Genomic DNA, 24636 nt, shown 5'->3' on the forward strand with positions numbered 1-24636 from the left:
GGCCTAGGGCCGTCAGCCATCAGCGCTGAGTGGAAATCCATAAGTAACAATAATATGTAACACCTACCTAATATAAAATTAAACCTCAATAATACAGGGTTAGGATGTCGCCTAGCCACCTATTTGATTTTATTATAGAATCTTCCTCAAACTCTGGGTTACGCTTAGTTTGAAAAGTTTATTTGAATCATGACTAAAATAGGTTCAAAATAAATTCCATTATTAAGTAATTGTTGGTTTTGCTTTCTATTGGTGGTCAAAGCTTAACGGTAACCGTATGTAAACCAATCCAACTGGCTCTGAAAACCACTTCTTTGTTTCAGAAAAACATTTTGAAGTAGGTAGGTAATAGTTAAATCCACTTAGAAATGAATAGGAAAAGTTTTCAGGGTTCCACGTACCGTTCTGCCTGCTGCGCGTACTGGAAAACTACTGGAATATTGTTTTTATTGCAGAATAATATTAATTACAATTAAATACCTACTAAAGGTAGGACACAGCTATGATATAAAACGTACGTTCACAGTATAGCTGGTAAACAATAGTAAAATTATAGCACAAAATAAGAAAATCTATTCATAGCTACTATTTAAATTCAACGGGGTATATCCTTGTTAAACTAGCGCTCCACTGGCATGTGCTCAAGAAACAATATCCCTCACTAAAGATATCCTTAGGGAGCGCAGTTCCCACGGTCTTCGTACACGTGTCGTGCCAATATTTGCTTTTTATCAGTAGGTATTTAGTTTACATTAATAAATTAAAGTTTCAAAGAACACGCTTGTGTTTTGTACCTATACCTACTTATGATGTCGTCATTTTCATTGCAATCAACACTTAGGTATCTTGCAAAGATCCATATTATAATAGAGGTACGAAATAAGAAACTTTATCTAAGTAATAAGTACTATTATAAATACGAAAGTGTGTCTGTCTGTTACCTTTTCACGGATTATCCGTCAAATTAATTTCAACGAAATACACAAATAGATTGCATCACAGAGATTCTAAAATGCTTACCTACCTACTTACTGCGGGAGATAATTTTTTATCCCGGAAAATTACTTCAATTTTTGAAATCTGTTTTTACTGATAATAAACGTTTTTTACTTACTCGTAATTTTTGTAAATGTCATTCATTTCTTAAATTGAATACTTAACTGCAAAATGTCACAGACTTAACATTTCACAGTCGGAAGCACCGAAAGTTTCAAAATTCAAGTAAGTAGGTACCTACTACCTACTTACTGGGACATTCTTAATCTAAGCATCCTTTATAATGAGTTCCAAATTAAGGCTGTGCATCTATGTAGCTATTGCCTACCATAGAGCTAAGTAGATTAATATAACCACATAAATATCACATTTTTAAAATTATACTAAATACAACCCTACATATTATATCCATAAGTGCTAAGGATGAATAAAAATATCTGTCTGTTTGGTAGCTAAGTAGTCTCTGATTCGATGTTTAAGATAAACTTAATAGGTATTGTAATACCTACCTATTGCTTAGCTAGAATCTGGATTGCAGACAAAAGATAAATTAATTTAAGATTTTACTTTGATCCTACTGAGAGAAAATTAAACAAATCATATTCATTACAATAACAGTGTCATATGTGAAGTGGAATCAACCAAATTTCTAGGGATTGAACTTGATAAACACTGCAACTGGAAAAATCACATTGACATTGTATGTAGTAGAATCAATAAGTTTGTGTTCGCTTTAAAAAAATTAAGGAAGATAGCCACTAGAGACGCTGTTTTGAGTGCGTATCACGGTTACGTATCATCTGTACTTAATTACGGTCTGATAATTTGGGGTAACTCAGTTGACATAGACAGAGCATTCAAAGTACAAAAAAAATGTATACGGGCAATATGCGGAGCTCACTATTTGGATAGTTGCAAACCTCTTTTTAAATCCCTTAATATACTCCCTCTACCTTGTATGTATATAAAAGAAATGTGCATATTTGTAAAAAATAACCCTGATCTCTTCACCAGACATGGAGATGCACTTGGAAAAGCAACGAGACACAAAGACAGATTGATATACCCTGATATAAAATTATGCTTATTCCAAAATAATTCGTATTGCATGGCAATAAGCATATTTAATCAGCTTCCTTCCCACGTCAAAGTTATGCCATTAACTACATTAAAATCATTTTTAAATAAGTGGCTATTAGAGAAATGCTTCTATTCGATTAAGGAATACTTGAATCCTTATAAATAATAGCACCTATGATTTTTCGATATCTCTAGTTTTTATTTTTATTTTGTTTGTCTAATTATTTTTAAAATATGTGTAAAAAACAAAATATATTCTGACATTAAGCACTACCTAACAGACAAGCATATTTTGAGTTGTTAATAACAATTGATATGTTTTTTATGGTTTTTATAATGTTGACATTTTTTGATCTTTATTTAACTATTATTTTATACTTTGCTTGTGTAAAGTCTATGTATGTCTTTCTTTACTTAATATTTTAGTCTTGACTTTATTTGTATTTAATTTAATTGAATTTAAGATAATATTCAAACACCAGTTATAGTGGTAAAATGTATAAGGCTCATCAGACATTATTCCAACATATTGTACCTACATTTTATTGAATAAATCATTGAATTTGAATTTGAATTTGAAAAGACAAATAGACTCAATTCAAATTTCAAACAGTAAAGTTGGACCACTAAAACTTAAACCTTCAGATAGGACTAAGTACTAAATTCGGGAAAGGAGAGAGAAAGCCTCTATGATCTCTATCAAGTAGGTACGGAACTCTACATTGCAGCTATCAAAAACATCTTCGGATTCAAAACATAATTTCTGTTCCTCAATACGCTTATTATAATGCCTATCAAAGCCTTCCTTAAACCTTCGAATAACTGACATTGACCAACCACGTGTCCTTTATAAAGAACTATTATTAACGTCAAGACGAGATGGTAGCCGGCGTGCGCGTTCATAATTGTATTAATCATTCAACGCGACCGGCAGACGTCGATTTTCTTCAACAGAGTGCTCTTGTTTGTTTTTTTCGTAAGGAAGTCAGAACTCAGAAGGTGAACCGTGGGAACGGCGGGCGGGTGCACTTCCCAAAACATCGACGCACGGCAGCGAGTCCGACGTGCGCCGGCCAGAGCGAGACGCAACATCCCATCGCTCACACGTCAAACAAGGACAGAAGACATGACGTGTGCGCGCCAAGCGACAGCTTACAATCGCGTGATCATCTACAAGAAATAATAAAACGGCAATAAAAGAAACACGAGAGAACGTAACCGTAGCGTGCGCGAGTGAGACGGAAATTACTGACCGACGACTGCGCGCGCCACTCGACTTGCCAACGAATTTCAAAGATCAATGATCCGATCGATAAGAGAGAGAGACACACGACAATGTATAGAAAGAGAGAAATATACAGTTTAACATTAGAAAGAATGAGATAGAGTGATGTTTGGCTCGTGGCAGTTTCCTTCGACGCCGCAACAAAAGAGGGCGCTGTATACATTTCAGCGGGTGTTTAAAAAGCTTCAGCCTATTGTGCGGTTCATGTTTCATAACAATGCGTATTGAATAGCGTTTAATGTGAATTTTGCAAACATTTACGAGTTTACTAAATATGCATTATGAAATGGATGAGACTTAATGTTCATGTTTCTTGATCGGAATAAGTTTTATACATTTCTATTGATTTTCTTTCTAATGATTTCCTCAGTATCTTGCATAGCTTGGTAAAAACAAATATGTACATAATATTTTAGTATGAGAAAATCACTAATTTGTGATAGCTACATAATACAATTTGAAATATTAAATAGTTCAATTCATAATATTTTCTTTTATTTCATTTAATTTCACCAATATTGATTGACATGATGAAAATGCGATACCAGCTTAGACACCAGCGCCACCAGACGGAGACAGAAATTTTTTTTTCGTTCCATGGTTTTCAACTAGATGGCGATAGTAGTATAAATGTGGATCGAAAATCGTAATAAATAATTTTAATCTATTTACTTATTAATATTTTTGGAAATTAAAATCAGTCATCAAAAATAGCGTCTGGATTTCTATTTTCTACCAGTTGACTTACCCTGGTTTAGTCCTCGACGCGACGAAGGGTTCTCAGATCTCAGACTTCTTATAGATTTCCCTGTAATCTTTAAGTGAAGATCTATTTTCAGATTTTTTCAAAATTTCGTAGTAGTTTTGGAGATAAGACCCCCCCCCCCCCCCCCCCTCCCCCCCTTAAGAAAATAGATGGGAATTAACCATCGGTACCAAGAAAAAGACTGAAATTCCGCCCAGAGGGTGAATGGTCAATATATTATAATAGTGTATGAATAATTTAATATAATGATAACACCCTGCTTAAGTACCTATTTAGGTAGGTAGGTAGGTACCGTCTTATAGGTACCATTTTTAACATCTCTTTTTATTTATTTTTCATACTTACTAAAATTACCTACGTTACGTTACACGTTACGTTAGTCTTTATTTGTGACATTATTATTCTTTATTTATTTGTAACTAAGGAATAATAAAGTCTTTGTGTCACACCTACTTAAGTACATACCTACTGATTACAAAAGATAGAAATTTATCCCTACTTTTTGTTCATTATACCTACTCACCTCCTACCCATGAAACATTATATTATTATTATCTTTTATATCGTGGTTACAGATATTAATGACGTCCGACAAGTTGATTATCGTCCAATATTTTATAATATATTTCATGGCAAGATCAATGGGCAGTGAAAGATTGCGGCTTCCTTTCTTTTAGATCGAGATATTTTTTATTGAAACATTTTTATTGGCCAGTAAGAAGTGGTCCAAAGCCGATGAGAATTCAATACGTGGTCGGAGTCTTAATGTTTTAAAAACTTCACTCTGATTCCATTTACAAATTAAATTGCTAGCCTCTAATATCCCTCACTTGTGAATAACTTCAGTCAATGTCTCAAAATGGCGCACTCTTTTTTGCAATTTTCCTCTCCACATACCTATGTAGGTACCTAGGTATAGTTAAGTACATACCTACTCATTTTAGATTACTACCTATGCATGGTGGATTTTTATAATTTTGTATTATACTATGCTACTTAATTACCTACTTACTAAGAAGAACTTTATGATCATCCTAAGTATTATTTTCCTAGTGATTCAATCTAACTTTCTCTATAATCAACATGACCTGAAAATCGTGATAATAACCCTACCTATCAAAATAAACAAGCTCCACTTCACGGGACACGACAATGATAATATCGTGAGGTGATAGCTGTCGTGATACATCGTACCTAAGTAGGTACCTGTGATGAATCTACCCTTAGATAGGTTCTTACGAGTGGATAATAGGTATCTAGTAGCAAACTGATCACCATTTGTTGCATCAGATTGTCTCCAAAATCTGAAACAGTAAGATTAGATAAGTAAATCAATAACTTAATTACAATAGATTAAGATACCTATATTTACTACAAGTAAGTAGATATTTTAATAACACTTAATTATGGTTTTCCTATCTAAAGGAATATTTTTATATTTTATTAGAACTCAGTAATTAGATGGTTCCAAAAAAATTAAAATAAAATATACTTATCTAATGAAGTCTGAAATATGAAAAATTTCAGCAAACAACTATTGAAGCTTTTGTAAGTAGGTATTTACCTACTTAGTACTTCTTAGGCACCTACAATTTAAAATTAATACGCAATAATATGTTGCTAACAGCGGTTGCTAACATGGTTGTTTCTGTATATTTTCATTGAGGTTACGTCTACAATAAATGACCTTACACGTTCAAAACATGCCACAAGCACTCACAGACAATAAATAGTTTAATAAAAGAACAAAAAACTTTTGAATTTGGAATGTATTCAATCTATTCAAATCGGAAAATAGTCTGGTAGGCGTGCGCATCGATGCGTTCCTATTGGTCATGCGGGCGCCAATCACGGCGGGAGGCCGACCTAGGCGTGATGGATTTTCGCGCCACACGCTTAGGAAAAGCGATTTGATAAGATTATAAACTTTAAAAGTCAATTTTCCGTTTTTATGAGGTGTTACAATGTAGAAAATTATTCGTATTGGAAGCTTTTTATCCAGAAAGAGCTTAGACAGTTAGATATTTTCGCAACATACGCTTAGGAAAAGCATTTTAATCAGATTATAAGCTTTGAAAGTCAATTTTCTGTTTTTATGAGGTGTTGCAATGTAGAAAATTATTCGTATTTTCGCACCACACGCTTAGGAAAAGCCTTTTGATCAGGTTATAAACTTTGAAATCAATTTTCCGTTTTTATGAGGTCTTACAATGTAGAAAATTATTCGTATTTTCGCGCCACAAGCTTAGGAAAAGCGATTTGATCAGGTTATAAACTTTGAAAGCCAATTTTCCGTTTTTATGAAGTGTTACAATGTAGAAAATTATTCGTATTGGAAGCTTTTTATCCAGAAAGAGCTAAGACAGTTATTTTCACGTCACACGCTTAGGAAAAGCGTTTTGATCAGATTATAAATTTTGAAAGTCAATTTTCCGTTTTTATGAGGTGTTGCAATGTAGAAAATTATTTGTGTTTTCGAGCCATACTCTTAGGAAAAGCGTTTTGATGAGATTATAAACTTTGAAAGTCAATTTTTCGTTTTTATAAGCTGATGCAATGTAGAAAATTAAGTATTCGTATTGAAAGCTTTTTATCCAGAAAGAGCTTAGACAGGTATTTTCGCACCATACGCTTAGGCAAAGCGTTTTGATCAGATTATAAGCTTTGAAAGTCAATTTTCTGTTTTTATGAGGTGTTGCAACTTGCAATGTAGAAAATTGTTCGTATTTTAGAGCCATAAGTAGGTACTCTTAGGGAAAGCGTTTTGATCAGATTAAAAACTTTGAAAACAATTTTCCGTTTGTATGAGGTGTTTGGTATAATGTAGAAATTTATTCGTATTGAAAGCTTTTTATCCAGAAAGAGCTTAGACAGTCATTTTCGCACCATACGCTTAGGAAAAGCGTTTGGGTTAGATTATAAACTTTGAAAGTCAATTACCTCTTTTTGTGAGGTATTACTTAGAGGAAATTATTCTTATTGAAAGCTTTTTATCCAAAAAGAGCTTAGACAGTTATTTTCGCGCCATAAGTTGGAACGCTTAGGAAAAGCATTTTGATCAGATTAGGTATAAAATTTGAAAGTCAATTTTCCTTTTTTATGAGGTGTTGCAATGTAGAAAATTATAACTTATTATTATTAATACAAGTATTGGAACCTTTTTATAATTAATAATTATAAAAAGTAATTTTCGCGCCACATGCTTAGGAAAAGCGTTTTGATCAGATTATAAACTTTGAAAATTCCTCGTTTTATGAGGTGTTACAACAAATTGTTCGTAATGAAAGATTTTTATCCAGAAAGAGCTTAGACAATTGTTTTCAAGCCTAGGTATGGCTTGAAAACAAATTGTCTAAGCTCTTTCAATCAGCAATTCAGAATGATGAACAGCTATTATTACAAAATCAGCAATTAAAATTAATGTGAACACAGACGATTTTTCGATGGCGCATCAAAAATGGAAGCATTAAACTTATCTACTTACCTAAGTAATTAACCGTTGAACCTTGCCAATATCATATTAAAACTAGACTGAATTATAACCAAAACGTCCAAAACCAGACAAAAAATAAATTAAAATTTTAATGTGGAAAATACGCATCGAAGCATAAACAAAACGCATCTGTCAAAAAGCGCGCCACAAAATGAACGACGAGGTGTAATAAGCAAAATTTTAAAATTGTAAGGAAAGTGGTTACTTAAAATGCAGGCGGTGGAAAAAGGGCAAAAAGTTGCAAACGCGATGTGTACCGTGGGAGACTCGGGCAGGTGCGCGCAGCGGGAACTGTGTGCCGTGACACGGTCGAGTATAGTTTTTGCGGGCCATAGACGTAATGAGATAAGTTGATTCGAAATTCGAAATGGGCGCCAATACGGTACGATTTTCAAATATGGAAACAATTTTAGTGTAAAAGTGTATGTGTTTTTACGGACTTCGTCTGTGTTGGTGTTAGCTGGCGGGCGTGCTCTGCCTTTTTGGAGTGTTTTTTTTTTTTGTTAAAACTGACTGGAAGGCGCTCTAAGGGGGTGCCGTGCGTATGTCGGCGAGCGCCGGCACAGACGGGGTCCATACTTGTATAGTTTAACTAACTTGTTACAAATAACTACAAACTTCAAATTGGCTTATCTTTGTAAAGTCAGACGTGAGAGAAAAAAAATGTATTTTTACCCGACTGCGGCAAAGCCAAAAGGAAGGGTTATAATTTTAGCAATCTATTTATGTATGTATGTGTGTGTGTATGTTTGTATTCAGATTCTGTGTGTTCCAACGTAGTGCCTAAACTACTGGGCCGATTTTGATGAATGAGGTGTCAATCGATTCGTCGTAAAGGTCCGGGTGACTAAGTTTGCGAATGTTGCATGAAAAAAAGTGAGGTCTGCAAATATTTTTTTTGCTATTGTATCTAGTGGGGTGTCAAATGAAAGAGGAGAAAATTCTGAGTTCATAAATATAAATGTACTACAAATTTAAAAATACCAAGCGACAGAAAAACAATTTCACTATAATATTTCAGCGTTTATTAAGACGATCGCAGTCGGGTTTTACTTTTCAACTTTATCTTGTTAAGTTAAGAGGATCATTGTCAACGATCCCCCGTCGATTTCCTACGTATGATATTATTGTTCTCATCTCTATCTGCCCTGGTTCGTGTATTCTCGGTTCCTAGATCGGTGCATTTGTGATAACCAATTCTAATTGCTGTGATTGGCTGAATTTACCATGTTCTTGCTGCGACAGTGAGTTTGAGCCACTAGCGGAACAATGTTAGCCGGTCAGAAATGATTGCAATTAGTCAACCTGTATGACGTCCGTGTTCTGTTTTTGATTACAAAAAAGAAAAAATTGTTGTTGCAATCATCAATTTTAGCAAATAGTGAAAGAGAGTCGACCAATCAGAGGTCACAACTACCGTCACACTTTCTGTGAAACTATGGCAGTAGGCTTACCGAGTAATGAAAACAATTTTTCATTCTGTAATGTCATGTGGCAAGTAGGGTTGCCACCTGCCTCTTTTTGATTTACAGGCTACCACCATCAAAAATACGGGGTTTAGATTTGAAGTAATTTAAAAATTTGAAGTATTTGAAGAAATAGGCGGTGGTTCTCTCTGAAATGCATGGAAAGCCTATTTAGATATTTCAGTTTATTTGTAAGTTTTGTATTTTTTCTCTGTATGTTGCCGTGTCTTGATTGGTGAACTGTGTTTGCAATGTGATTTTAAATAAAAGATTTATTTATTTAAATAGCTTTTAAAAACTCTAGTTTTGTAAAGCAAAATGTTATACATTTCATGCATACAATCTTTGCATTTTAACTTAAATTTACATTTAACTTGTAATTCCACCTTCACAGTATCAATACTATGGCCGTAGCCAGGAATCGATTTCGGGAGAGGTTTTATCAGGGCCGGAACTGAATCCTGTCATGAGGAAAAAAACATTCGCTCAACTTTATGGGCTAATTACCTGGTTAGTGGAATATCGCCTTTCAATTTGACAGTGAGATAAAATACAACAATAAAAAAGCGCGAGCGCAGTGAGCGTAAGTGTTTTTGGTTCAATTACAGAAAGAATTAAAGTGAAAGGGAAACGAGTTTAGCCATAGCAAGATTTTATTTTTAAAGCTCCCTATCCATACTAATATTACAAATACGACAGTATATCTATTTGCCTATCTATTTGTTACCCTTTCACGGCCCATCTTCTTTACCAAAATTTTGGTACTTACTATTCAGAGGTAACTTGCATCCCAGACATAAACTTTTTAGCCCGGAAAATCCCCCACGGAATTTTTAAAACTCTAAATTCATGCAAACGAAATTGCGGGGCTTACACCAAGTAATACAAATTCAAAGCGCGAGTGAAGTGAGCGCGAAATGTTTGATATATTTCCAAAAAAAAATTGGTAAGCAAATGCAAGAAATAGTGTAAGTATTATTTTAGGCTTAGGTTTTTGACGGCTTCCCAGGCGCAGTCGCCATTTCAAAATTTCTGGTCTGGTGGGAGGCTTCGGTCATGGCTAGTTATATGGTTAGTATGGCCCTAACGGCCAAGAAATTAGACTGCATCATCACTTACCACTAGAAAAGATTAAAGTCATGGGCTAACTTGTATAAAAAAAGGCTAACATCCTCAAACCAAGCCCCGCCGCCTTGGCTACGACCATGATCAATATCGAGTGGGTTTCGGCTACGCATTGCCGCAAAAGGAAAATATTCTTTCTACTGGACATAACGTCAGTGTTCGGTTTCGCCAGCCAAGTGCGAGTCAGACTCACGCACCGAGGGTTCCGATTCGGGTATTTTTTTCGACATTTTACACGAGAAATCAAAAACTGTTATGCATTAAAAAAAATATGCATAAAAATAAATAAAAATCTGTTTTAGAATGAACAGGTAAAGCCCTTTCATATGATAACCCACTTGATATATGTAGTTATCTTACTTTGAAAATTGAAAATACTAATATTTGTTCATGAACACATGACAGACGGATAGAAGGACAGATGGACAGACGGACAGACGGAAAGACAGACAGACTGATAGACAACGAAGTGATCCTATAAGAGTTCTTTTTGCTTTTGAGTTACGGAACCCTAAAAATATTTAGTTTTATTTGCCCCGTATTTTATTTTCATAATTACCGGTTTCTCTATCCTGACATACGGGGTAACCAGTAAAATACGGGGCCTCTGGCAACCCTATTCGGAAAACACTGTCACATTCAAGTTAATGTCAAATATTTTGTTTTCAATTACAGAAAGCTGCATCAATCATTATTACAATATTTTCTTTGTTGTGATTGGCTGAATTTTTGAGTTTCAGCCAATAAACAGACTGTTTGCCAATTAAACGTCATAACAATATAAATGCCAGAAAGTTTAACCAAATAAAACAAACTTAATGAGAACCTAGTGAGAATGCAAACGGCACACAATTTATAATACATATTATGTTAGTCGTATATAATAGATATTATAGTAGTCGTTCACTTTGGTAATAGTCAGATTGTCATCAGTAAAATTGATATTGGTCGATGTATCGTAAATTATTGTTTCGGTGACAAATATTTTTATTATCTATTTATCTTTGAACAGAATGGAATAGAATGAAATGGAATGGAATACAATGATAAATTTTTATTCCTGTAAACTTTTAGGTAAACTTCAAAGTGTTTTTGGATGGTCAGAAAAATTTACCACTGGTTCGGAATGCCGTTCCTACGTTTTCTAGGGTTTCGTACCTCAAAATGAAAAACGGAACTCTTATAGGATCACTTTGTTGTCTATCTCTCTGTCTGTCGTGTGTGTCAAGAAAACCTCTAGGGTACTTCCCGTTGACTCAAAACCATGAAATTTGGCAGGTAACCTAACTGCGTAATTTTGGGTAGTTTTTTTAATCGATAAAGAAAGTTTGCGACATTGTTCAATAAAAAATTTGGATTCCAACTCCTCAATCCTGACGTTGCAGGGGACCTGACTACTAAAGCTAATGGGATTTAAAAAGTGTCGATTATTAATTGATATTGAAGGTATCTATACCAAGTAAATACTTTGTCGTTGACCTCAACCCTGATGCTGTAAGAAATTGCATTCCTAAATCCTGGTGATCCCTCGGGATTTGAAAAGGATCATCCGTTTAAATGTTCTTACGTGATACAGAAACAAGTTGCATCCCGGGGACGGGCTATTACGGAGAGGCAACTTTTGTTCTGGGAAATGAAAGGATCGGGATTTTTAAAAACCTAAATCCACGCGAGCGAAGCTGCGGGCATTAGCTAGTTGTAAATATGTTTAGAAGCTACTATAAGATAATAGATAAGGTACTTATTTCCTTATATTTTTAATGTATGGCAGCGCGCGGTTTTAAATTATAAATTGCACGTCCTGTCCTTTTCTGTAATACATTTTTTTCTCAATATCTACCGCTTTATCTCATAGCAAGAGTCTGTAAGACATAATACAGTGAAAATAGTCAAAATATACAATTTTTGCAGTTTCCACGTCAGTACCTGTCGAATTTTTCTAACAGTGTAAGCAGCAGAGCTGAGTTTACCATCAAGTGTTGATATGTGGGTGTTCCATAGAAGCTTTGCATCTAACATTATACTGAGAAACACGGGGTTCTCCTTTATTTTCAACATATGATTATTTATCAATGAATTTATGTCATTTAAGGTCCTGGTATTGGGCAGTGTGAATTCAACACACTTAGATTTCTTTGCATTTGGAAGTAAATTGTTAGCAATAAATCAGAGAGTGACCTGTGATATGGCATTACATATAGTATACATTGTCAAAAATTATAATATTAAAGCTGTGCGTATTGCGTGAGGAATAGGTTGCAAGAGAGTTGCAACTTGCAGGGTTTGATGCATACGCTATTGCCAGCAAACATGAGACATATTTTTATCTACAGGCAACGTCTGAGTAGGTAACGCATACGTCTAACGCAAGTTGAAATGTATTTAGTTAGACCTATCGACAAGTTTGGAGTCGGGTGCAGTCTAAATGTGGCCCGTGTGTTTAGACTGTCCGTTTCTGTCAGTTTCACGTGTCGTCCCCCGCTTGCACAAATCGAGACAGCACGAAATTTTCAAGATTTCTGGATGTAATTTCTGGTTTTCGTAGTTCCCACATAATTATAACAATATAAAATATATAACGATAATTTTTTTACTACATAATATTCATTAAATTTTCTAGGTCTGTGGTTTTTCCAAATTTCATTAAATTGCTTCGTTGTCTAGAAAAACGAGCACAAAGTTGGGCCTTTTTTTAAAGAAAAATACAAATCTTTGAGCCCCTGTAATTTTAAAACTACATATTTTTAGAAAAATCTAAAACACCACAGACACAGATATTAGTTTCTAGACTATGTCTGCAAAATTTCATGGACTTTGGTTGCTTAATATTCAAATGAAATGGGAACTACGATTGTATGGAGTAAGTGACGGAGAGAGCTCTGTTAAGGATTTAGTGCATTTTAAGTTTAGTGTATGCACTTATAATTATGAGACTGGCCATTGTACTTACTAATCATTGTTATATAAGTATACCTAAAATGTATATCTGTTTTAAAATAAATAAAAAATGTACCGGTTTGTTATTCAGATACAGGTGAGATTACAGCCCTTGACTGTAATCTCACCTGGTGATAAGCGATAGTCATTTAATTATTGTCATACTGGTCATAATGTAAAACTTCTTTAATTTGTTTCTCTTTTTTATTTTTACGATGTTAATAAGTAATTTAATTTTCGCGCGTCTTGTCTAAGTTTTCGTTAAGTCTATGCTGCGGCCATATTGATTTTTAATTAGCGCTGAACTTGTTTTAATTTTAAAATAAAAAGCCTTCGCAATCGTGTAATAAGACTTATTGACCGGAACTGTTTTCGAGTAATCTGACATTTGTTTTATTGTTTTTGTACTTGTCAATAATATTTATTGAATGTAAAAGTCGCCAATTAAATTGTCGTATTTTAAAAGATGAAGCTGCGTGTAACCGTTTTGTCAACAATCTCTTCCGAAATGTTCGACAACAAGTGTTAACTAAAAATTTACCTATAGCACCCCCGACAAGTAAAAGTTACAATAACTAGAAAAGAGCTGATAACTTTCAAACGGCTGAACCGATTTTCTTCGATTATAGCTAAGAACACTCTCGATCAAGCCACCTTTCAATCAAAAAAAAAAAACTAAATTAAAATCGGTTCATTAGTTTAGGAGCTACGATGCCACAGACAGATACACAGATACACACGTCAAACTTATAACACCCCTCTTTTTGGGTCGGGGGTTAAAAAGAAAGCCTAAGTAGCTAACTAACTATACTTACCTACCGCTAGTAGGTATCTATAGGTACCTACTAGCGGTAGGTAAGTATAGTTAGTTGGTAGGTATACCTACCTACTAGTGTCTAGTGTTTTTTTTTTTTGGTGTGTTTTATGCAAACCAAAATATACCAACCTATATCAAGAATTTTGGACAATATTCTGAGGGGCCACCCCCTTATAATATCGTCCACCCCCACAGGGCTTAGTTACCCGAAGTTGAAAGAGGCGGCTTTCGGATGATGATCGTCAAACTTCGTTTCGAAGATTGCACGCGATGGTAATGATGATATCAAGAATGTAGATTTTATCTATCTTATCTAGTAGGTATGGGTAGCCATAAGAAAATGAGCATTAAAGTTTTAGCTAATTAAAAGCGAAAGTGTGCTTGTTTGTCCTTTAATCACACCGCAATGGAGCAACGGATCGACGTGATTAGGGTTCCGAACCTCAAAAGGAAAAACGGAACCCTTATAGGATGGATCACTTTGTTGTCTGTCTGTCGGCCCGTCCGTCCGTCGTGTCTGTCAAGAAAACCTATAGGGTACTTCCCGGTGATCTAGAATCGCCTACTTTTTATCTCGGAAAATAGAGCTCGCGCGGGATTTTTTAAAACCTAAATCCACGTGGACGAAGTCACTGACACCGTCCCTATCACACAACTAGCTGCTAGGTAAATAATTATAATTTTCCTAATCATATAATTTTAGTAGGAAATAGGTTGGGTAACTATTGATACTTAACCAAGTAATTATTAGATATACCTATGTATTTAATTGCTAGATAGACTTTGAAAGGTAATTCAATCTCTCAATTCGTTTTAGGCGTCTAGTACTAGCTTACCTAATTACCCCAACTCCATATACTTATGCATATCTAACTTAATTATTTTATCATACAAGCATCACAAGCTAAAACTTGAAAAGCAACTTAGCGTGCGTATAATTTACCTAAGTTGTTTTAATAATACAGGCTTCATACAGGCTTCAAATAAAATCTATAAATAAGTTAAGTATGGATAAAAACAAACAAGAATAAATTCAAGGTTGCTTTAATAACAAGTAGTATCATGTCTTGTCCCAAGACAATATCGCCACCGGTACATACAACGGTACTTGCCATATATACAATTTATTCACAGCTTATTTGGCCTACAATATTGTAAACAACCGACCAGCTCTACCAGTTGCGGCCAATTATGTTTTATTTCTACCAACTCTTTTACTATTTTTGCCACGCTATGCGTAAATACGCGTTTTGCTCTTTTTGATATAACGGGTACCGATAGATCCAACGCGACGATAAGGGCGTACACAAACTACCAGTCCCTATAACAAACAAGCGCCAAGCCGCCAACCAACAAAATGGTTATGCATGCTCGTATATTTACCAGAAAAATTACAATTTCTACACTAAAATAAATGTAGTTACTTTCCAAACTGTGAGTTTACACGGAACCAAAACAACATTGACCATGTTATGTTTGACAGGTCGTCGCGCGTATGAGACCATCGATTTTGGAGCGCTAGTTTTATTTATGTCTACGTAAGAGACGAATCTCAGTTGTTTTGTTTAGTTGTGATTAATTGTGATTGACTGAAATTATAATATTCTAGCTGGAACAATGCATTTCAGCCAATGTTAGAGTGACGGCCAATCAGAGATGATTACGATTTACCGCCGTACCTACTTAGTTTGATTGTGATCACTGTAACAATCAAACTACGGCGGTAAACCTCTCCAATTGAACATGTTTTGTATAATAATATATAATTAATGATTATTATCATTACGTGCTAGAGACAGATTTAAAGTTAAATTTAAATTCAGCTTTTGAAAAGCTCTCTCTTAAATTTTCATTTCCATCAATCTTGCGCCAGTATGCACTAGGCCTTATTGTTCATCGATCGTACAACAAGCGAGTTGTGGTCTTCTATTATGGAAATTAGTTCTTATTTATTGTACTTTTTTAACATTAAAATACAACCGCAAAGAGATATTTATCCACGCTTATTAAATGTATAACTATTTATATTATATCTATAAAATATTTTGTCTAATCTGAAATTATATTTCAAACCAAAACTTAACATAAAGTGGTTTAGCAATAGTACCTAAGTAGGTATCTGCACTTAGCAGTTATAGCCGAGTTTCTTGTTGGTTCTTCTCGGTAGGAACAGCATTCCGAACCAGTGGTAGATTATTTTGACGATTCGAAAGCACTTGTAAAAGTTTACTTGAATAAAAATAATTTGAAGTTGAATTTGAATACATAATTACAAAGCCAGTAGCAGTTATCAGTTGTGTTAGCTAAAAAAGAGCTGAATGTTTGCGAATAGGTAGGTACTGTACCTAATTCCCTACAGCGCGGGAAGTGAAAAGTTACTTGACGAACAAACGTCGCGGCAGCATAATAGCCCCGTTTCGTCTCACTCCGTACCACAAAGATCGACAAAGCACCAACTTCGTAGATTCAAGTTACTTACCTGATGCCAAAAAATCTGCAAAATTACTTCGTTTTTCCGTCATCTCTTATCGCCGACGTGCTCGCCAGAGCATGGGTCTCCTCTCAGAATGTCCCACCACGCTGCACAGGCCAATTAAGCGGATTAACAGACTTCATACATCTTTGAAAACATTATGAAGAACTCTCATTCATATAGGCTTCCTCGCGATGTTTTCCTTCACCGTAGTAAGTGATATCTAATCGATTAGTTAGATTCCTATTAGATATTAATTTAAGATCGACGTATATTATCCCAATAAATCAATAACCAAAAGGGATTACGATATTAATCATCGATATGCCGAAGCACGTATGTATCTACTTTGAAAAGCATTTAAAGAGTCGTGCCTATATGCGATTGACAGTGATTCGTGACAAGCGATAGAAGACATTTTATCAATACTAATATCGTAAAAAGGCAATGTTAGAGTTTGTTTGTCCAAGTTAGCTTCTAAGTAGAACTAGGATGATTTATGAAATTAAGTATAATTCTTAAATAAACCCTAGACTTTCTTGAACAATATACTAAGTACTTAGGTACCTATTACATAACGTGTAAGTACGTTATGTACGTATACTTTTTGCATAATATATTTTTTCATACTTACCCTTTTCATAATATAGGTATGCGCTTGACTGAAGTATAATCAAATAGTAGGTAAGTGGGTGATAAAATATGATAATGCAGTCTTAGAGGAGCGTAAAAGTTGCTTATTCATTTTTTTAAGTTTCCAATCTCAGAATAGAATAGAATCTGTATTTTGAGGACTAAATATTCTAATTGGAGGACAAGATGATACAAAATAAGTAACCAGGGGCTCGATTACAGTAAAATGAGAGCTTCAGTGTGACGATCGCATTTACCGACTCCCTCGCTGTTAAAAAATGCATATTAACCTGAAGAAAAATTCCATTCAGTAATATTCAGCTAATGATAACAATTGAGATTGTAGTAATGATTGATCCAGCTTTTCCGTAGAGTAAGTTCCAAATAAACTATCAATAGTTATTGGTACGCAACTTTGCTAGAAAGAAAATTCATAATATATTTTGATAGCAAACGCATTGAGGGCCAAGTTACAAACCAATGTCAAAGAAATCGCGGTCGATTGCAAGTGACATAACACCTACTTTCAAAATTAGTCAGCAACTTTACCTTACAGAAAATCTAAATTGCTACTAAAAATGATCTCGCGTTTGTTTTAGCCAACTTTGCCTTCAGGGCCAAGTTGTCAGCCAATGCGAACAAAGTCGCGGCAGATTGCTAGTAACATAATACTTTAATATTGTGAGTAATTTGTATGCGAGAGACGCGCGAAGCCGAGTGCCCCCGAGCTTAGCCGAAGACAAGCCGAATGCAATCGTGGGAAAACGCGGCAGGTGTTACGGATCCGAAGCACTTCTTACTGAGTAAACACTCCGCGTATACAATATTATAACCGCCTCGTAGCGTCTGTGTAAATGGAAAACATATTTTGTGTGCTTAATGATACTGCTTACTTTTTTGGTACGCCTCGGTTCGGTTATCGGACGACATCTTTTTTTTGCGACGCTTTTGAGAGACTAAATGTGGCGTGTTTTATTTTTGTTCAATTTATTGAGTCACCCTTAATTGGTGTGGTTAAATTAAGTGGGAGTCGTAAAGATCGATGCGTAACCTTTTCTCGACTTTTTGAAAGCTTTCTGGCTTAGCAGTACCTACGTTATAAGTCCTACTGTGTTCTGTGGACTTGCAAGGAAGTTCTATTCCTGACTGAGTCAATTTAGTTAATTTATATTAGCACATTTCGATTATCAATTGTTGAATTTTACAAACTTTATAAGTAGGTAATTACGTAAACTTTTAAACTAAAGCTTCAAGGTTTACTATAATAATAGGTCTTTCCTCCTCCACAGCCTTTCTACATGCAACTTTCCTGGAGTATCTACGTAGGTATGCAATGCATTTAGGTAGGTACCTACCTAATCTATTAAAGGAGGTCAAATGTGTAAAGCTGTTCAACAGTAATTACCTTTACCGTCAATTTCAGGTAGGTAGGTAACTTTTTTATTTTTTATTCTCATACAAGTTAGCCCTTGACTGTAATCTCACCTGATGGTAAGTGATGATGCAGTCTAAGATGGAAACGGGCTAACCTGAAAGGCGTATGGCAGTTTTTATTAAACCCATGTCCCTTTGGTTTCTACATGGCGTCGTACCGGAACGCTAAATCCCTTGGCGGCACGGCTTTGTCGGTAGGATGGTAACTAGCCACGGCCGAAGCCTCCCACCAGAAAATTATATCTGAAATACATACCTACTATTTGTTTCATGATGGTCAACTTATGCCACTTAGGTAGACGTATCTATGTCAAGATAGAGTCTTTCAGAAAGAATAATTCTAATGATAAGAGCCGGCAAAAAATTCAGCAGTTGATTACACTACCTTGTGGGTTACTGAATGCAAAGCCGACTGTTTCTTCTTTAACGTATCATCAGATTAATACCGATCTCTTGCAGTCAAGCAATCGAATAAAGTAACCGAGGATGAGGTCTGTTATTTGGCATTTAAATGAGCGGGATATAAATTTTGCTTACACGCTTCATCTATCAAGAGGCAGTAATGCGAAGATCATGTACATTTTGCAGTTTAAAAAATAACGCGCTTAATGCAATTAGACGCGGTGTGGTACAGAAAGGGCTTCGGGTGTTTTTTTGTTTTTATAAATGGTTAATTGAAGACAGGCTATTTCAATATTTCACACTCAATTCAAGTACCTATGTAGAAAACAATCTACTTATTCGTATGTAACTAACCTACTTTTTTAACACTGGAATGGTCACAAAGCTTGAGCACACATTTTTTTTAATCATAAGACAATTATTATGATGTAGTCCTAATCCTTATATCCTAAGCCTACTAATATTGTAGACAAATGTGAAAGATTTCCGATTTGGCTGAAATTGGGATTGGAGATCATTTATTTATAAAAAACTAGAGAATGACCGCGACTTCATCCGCGTGGATGTAGGTTTTTGAAGATCCTGTGGGAACTGTTTGGTTTTCCGGGATACAAGTTGTCTATGTCAATAACATGGACGCAAGCTACCTCGGTGCCTTTCATACAAATCGGTTGAGCGGATGGGTATTTAGGAATCCCGTGGAAACTCTTTGATTTTCCGGGATAAGAAGTAGCCTATTTCCGTCCCCAGAATCGGTTAAACTGTTGGGCCGTGAAAAGGTAGCAGACAGACAGACAGACAGACACACTTTCGCATTTATAATATTAGTATGGATAAAATCAAAGAGTTCCTACTGAATTTTTAAAAGCCCAAGTCCATACAGACTAAGACGCGGGTATTATCTACCTAATGCCTATCTAAATAATAAATATCACACCTATATAGAGTAAGATGATTAGGTAGTTAAGAGGGATCTCTCCGTCACTCGCTTCATACAAACGTAGTTCCAATTTCATTTGAATATTAAGCAACCAAAGTCCATGAAATTTTGCAGACATATTCTAGAAACTAATATCTATGTCTGTGGTTTTCCAAATTTCTGTTAAAATATTCGGTTTCAAAGTTACGCGGTCTTAAAAATTTGCATACAAATCTTTGAGCCCCTGTAATTTTAAAACTATATATTTTTAGAAAAATCTAAAACACCACAGACACAGATATTAGTTTCTAGAATATGTCTGCAAAATTTCGTGGACTTTGGTTGCTTAATATTCAAATGAAATTGGAACTACGATTGTATGAAGCGAGTGACGGAGAGAGCCCTGTTAAGTAAGGTACCTACCACACTAAGGTAATTCGAATTAATCAGTCAACTTCCGCCCACGTCCGACAATCGTATAAACATTTTAATCAAGATGGTTGTTGGATTCAGTAAACATAATTTATACTGATATTTATTGTACCTAGTACCTACGTAGCTATAGCTAGGTACAGCTGAATAACTCCCACGCACGCCTACGTGTTAAAAGATACATGAACGTACTATGAGTGGGCGTAAATAGAACATATTGAATAAGAATTGAAAGCACCGGCTTCTACCTCCTGTAAAGGTTGCCTGGTAGAGATTGCTCCAAGCAATAAGGCCACCCTTGCACACAATTGTTTTTTCTGCTTTCTTCTTTCTGTGTTGTGTTCCTTTACATGTGTTATTGTGTGCAATAAAGTGTTCTATCTATCTATCTGTATTCCCATAATACTAAAGGGAGCTATTCAAGGGGAAACAAATTCCTCAAAAACATCGCATTGGCGGTTCCTCTGCAGCACCCATGCAGCACTGCATGGGTGCTGCAAATATGAAAATCCGACCCGCTTGCTCGTTTGCTCGCTATGTGCTATTAGGTATCTATTATTTTAAAAAACCGGCCAAGTGCGAGTCGGACTCGCGCACCGAGAGTTCGTACTCGGGTATTTTTTTCCAACATTTTGCACGATAAATCAAAAACTATCATACATAAAAATAAATAAAAACTGTTTTAGGATGTATAGGTAAAGCCCTTTCATATGATACCCCACTTGGTAAAGTTATCTTACTTTGAAAATTGAAACACATTTTAATTTTTTTTTATGATGTAACCACAAATTCACGGTGTTCAGATTTATTCCTTTACTTGTGCTATAAGACCTACCTACCTGCCAAATTTCATGATTCTACGTCAACGGGAAGTACCCTATAGGTTTTCTTGACAGACACGACGGACGGACGGACGGACAGACAGACAGACAGACAACAAAGTGATCCTATAAGGCTTCCCTTTTTCCTTTTGAGGTACGGAACCCTAAAATTCTGTAACTTTTTTTCCCGTGGCTAATAGATAATTTTAAATTACGCTTCCCGTGTACATACAAACACCTTGCTATTTAAACAGGATTATTTCTAGACATAATTACCTATTAAGTCGATCGTAATAAGGCCTATGTCTATCATTACAGTCCACAGAGGTGTTTAAAAATCCAATATTTCTGTTATTCCTTTCTTAATAGTTTCCACTTGTATTTGCAAAACTATGATTACCTTTAGTTATTTAAAAAAATGATTAGTATGTACTTTCTTAACAAACGTTCGACGAACATGAGTGAATCCTTGTAATATTACCTACCTACTCGATGTATTATTATAGATCTATAAGATATAATATATATAAGATCTGCAACGTATGACAAGATAATAGACTCTTATGCATGCGAGAACGACTTTTTTTGTAGTATATTATATAAAAAAGACTATATACAATTTATCCACAACAATTCTTCGAGTGTTATTTGTTGGTATACCTACTTACACTTTGAGATTGTTGGTAATAACCAAAAAGTTAGTTGGATAGTCTTCATATTATTATCTAAGTGTTATATCTGCGTCAATAAATCAGAAATACCTACCTACTTAATAGTTACGAAAACTAGTAAGTAGGTACTACTTTTACTAGTAGGTACGTACTTTTTCGCTACTCCACTGTGCGCACCCAGGTTTAAGGAATGAATCATTTAAAATTTCTTGTAAATACGCTGAAGAAAGAATGAAGGTACTTATAGCTTTAATAAGGGATTTACCTAGAATTCTCGCACGTAAGTTCTCAATAAGTTATCATTACAAGGAGCACCTGGGCGAAATAATATGCTAGCTGTGGTTTGCAATGATTGTCTCAATCCTGAAATGGCGATTGCCAACTTTTTATCCGACTAGATTATGTTATACCACTATATCTGCATGGACTATACAAATTTCAAACCCCTGTTTTACCCTTTTAACAGGGCTCTCTCCGTCACTCGTTTCCACTCGTTTCATACAAACGTAGTTCCAATTTCATTTGAATGTTAAGCAACCAAAGTCCATGAAATTTTGCAGACATATTCTAGAAACTAATATCTGTGTCTGTGGTGTTTTAGATTTTTCTAAAAATATGTAGTTTTAAAATTACAGGGGCTCATAGATTTGTATGAAAATTTTAAGACCGCGTAACTTTGAAACCGAATATTTTAACAGAAATCTGGAAAACCACAGACATAGATATTAGTTTCTAGAATATATGTGCAAAATTTCATGGACTTTGGTTGCTTAATATTCAAATGAAATTGGAACTACGATTGTATGAAACGAGTGGAAACGAGTGACGGAGAGAGCCCTCTTAAGGATAGAATTTTCAGAAACCCTTTCTTAGCGGATGTCTACGTCATAATAGCTATCTGCATGCCAAATTTCAGCCTGATAGTTTGAGCTGTGCGTTGATAAATCAGTCAGTCAGCTTTTCTTTTTAACCCCCGACCCAAAAAGAGGGGTGTGATAAGTTTGACGTGTGCATCTGTTTATCTGTCTGTGGCATCGTAGCGCCTAAACGAATGAACCGATTTTAATATAGTTTTTTTGTTCGAAAGGTGGCTTCATCGAGAGTGTTCTTAGCTATAATCCAAAAAAATCGGTTTAGCCGTTTGAAAGTTATCAGCTCTTTTCTAGTTACTGTAAACTTCACTTGCCGGGGGTGTGTGGTTGTAAATTTGTTTAAACTTGTTATACAATATACAGATTTCATAATAAATATGTATTGAAGCTTTCCAATTTTGGTCATACATTAAAATTTATGTGACTTTGTGGAATTTCTTCTCAACAGAGCTTATTTGGAAACTGGATATAGTTATCACTTCACTTCAGTGAAAAATATTTCTTTACGAAACCCTTGCGGAACCTTCGGTGCGCGAGTCTGACTCCCACTTGGCCAGTTTTTATATCGTCAAATAACTTTGATTTGAGGAATTAATTTGAGGTTTTGACAGTTTGTATAGGAAATCTGTCAAATTTATTCCTTAGATAAAAGTAATTTGACAATAGAAAAATCGGCCCTTAAAAGGAAAAATCTTTCTTTCTTGTACTCTGGTGGCTACTGACTAGTTTTCAAGTCAATTCTACACAAGCAATTAACATCTTGGCATTTACAGGTAGGTAATTAGGTACTACTAACCTGATATTACATTTCGCTTGAGGCTGAAGTAGGTACAAACGATTTAACTTTGCTAATTTTGACATTGTTTTAAATACATATTATGTTGTTCGTGTTTAAATATCTTTAAAGAAAATATCGTAAGTACAGTCAAAATACAAATAACATTGTTTAATTTATCAATCTATAGGTACTAATATTATAAAGAGGAAACCTTTGTATTTTTGTATGTTTGTATTGAATAGGCTCAAAAACTACTGGACCGATTTCAAAATTTCTTTTGCCATTACTTAGAGGGATTCTTCCGAATCCGTATAGGCTATATTTTATCCCGGAAAATAGAAAAAATAAATGTCCACCCGTGCGAAGCTGGGGCGGGTCGCTAGTATTGGTATAATAATACAATATAATTGAATGGAATGATATTTATTAATCTCAACACAGCCAATGCCTTTTTTTTAATGTTTTAAAGCAAGATTTTTTTAAAATTATAAAGTGATATAAAAACAGAAACTGACTGACTGACTTATATCAACGAACAGCTAAAATAGCTGCGTCTAGAAACGAGTTGCATTCAGGTTTTTTAGAACCTCACTAGGAAAGATTTTCACTCTAACGAAGCCGGGGGTTGGGTTAGCTAGTTTTAGTATTGTAGTGACATAATAGATATACCTATAGTGCGTAAAAAATGAGTTCTCACGCGTCAATTTTAAATTTATGTGTCAAATATCATGTCAAAAGTACGATTTTAGTTCTTATTCTAAAGGTGAACCGTAATTTTCACATGACAGTTGACCTACAGAGTTGAAATGAGAAGTAATTTTGTATGAACTATACTGAAAGTAAGTATAAAAATAGAACTAGGCCTTAGAACATAAATAACTAATAGCATTAGCTAACACTGGTGGCTATAATAAACCTATATTTCTTAGTGACTGTATCTTCCACACCCGCTGATTACCGCCCTTCAAGAGCTGCAACGCCCACGGATAATATTTAACGCAACACCATAATTACTACCCGAAGTGACATTACGCTCGCGGCTCTGAATACAGACGATATAATTGAGCTGATTTTGCCACCGTTTTCCAAATATGGGCCTGTACCATTGAGTTATAGTTCATAGAGATGCGACCAACGAAAAAACGCGCCCAAAAATCTTATAAAGACTAAAACTTTGTATAGCAAGTCACACCGTCATCTCGTCTCTCGTGTCCATTATGATCGACTCCTTTTGTA

The 24636-nt window shown here is 35.1% G+C and overlaps 1 long non-coding RNA gene across 1 annotated transcript; it reads right to left on the reverse strand.

The window, feature by feature from the left end:
* Window positions 1-1342: 1342 nt before the first annotated feature.
* LOC123873877 lies at window positions 1343-24235 on the reverse strand. Its single transcript, XR_006797784.1, has 4 exons — window positions 24070-24235; window positions 23920-23922; window positions 13719-13723; window positions 1343-1379 (listed from the first exon to the last, which is right to left on the reverse strand). It is a non-coding gene; the product is annotated as an uncharacterized LOC123873877 (long non-coding RNA).
* Between the last annotated feature and the right edge of the window lie 401 nt (window positions 24236-24636).

The sequence above is a fragment of the Maniola jurtina genome, chromosome 17 (assembly GCF_905333055.1).
Source record: "Maniola jurtina chromosome 17, ilManJurt1.1, whole genome shotgun sequence".
NCBI lineage: Eukaryota > Metazoa > Arthropoda > Insecta > Lepidoptera > Nymphalidae > Maniola > Maniola jurtina.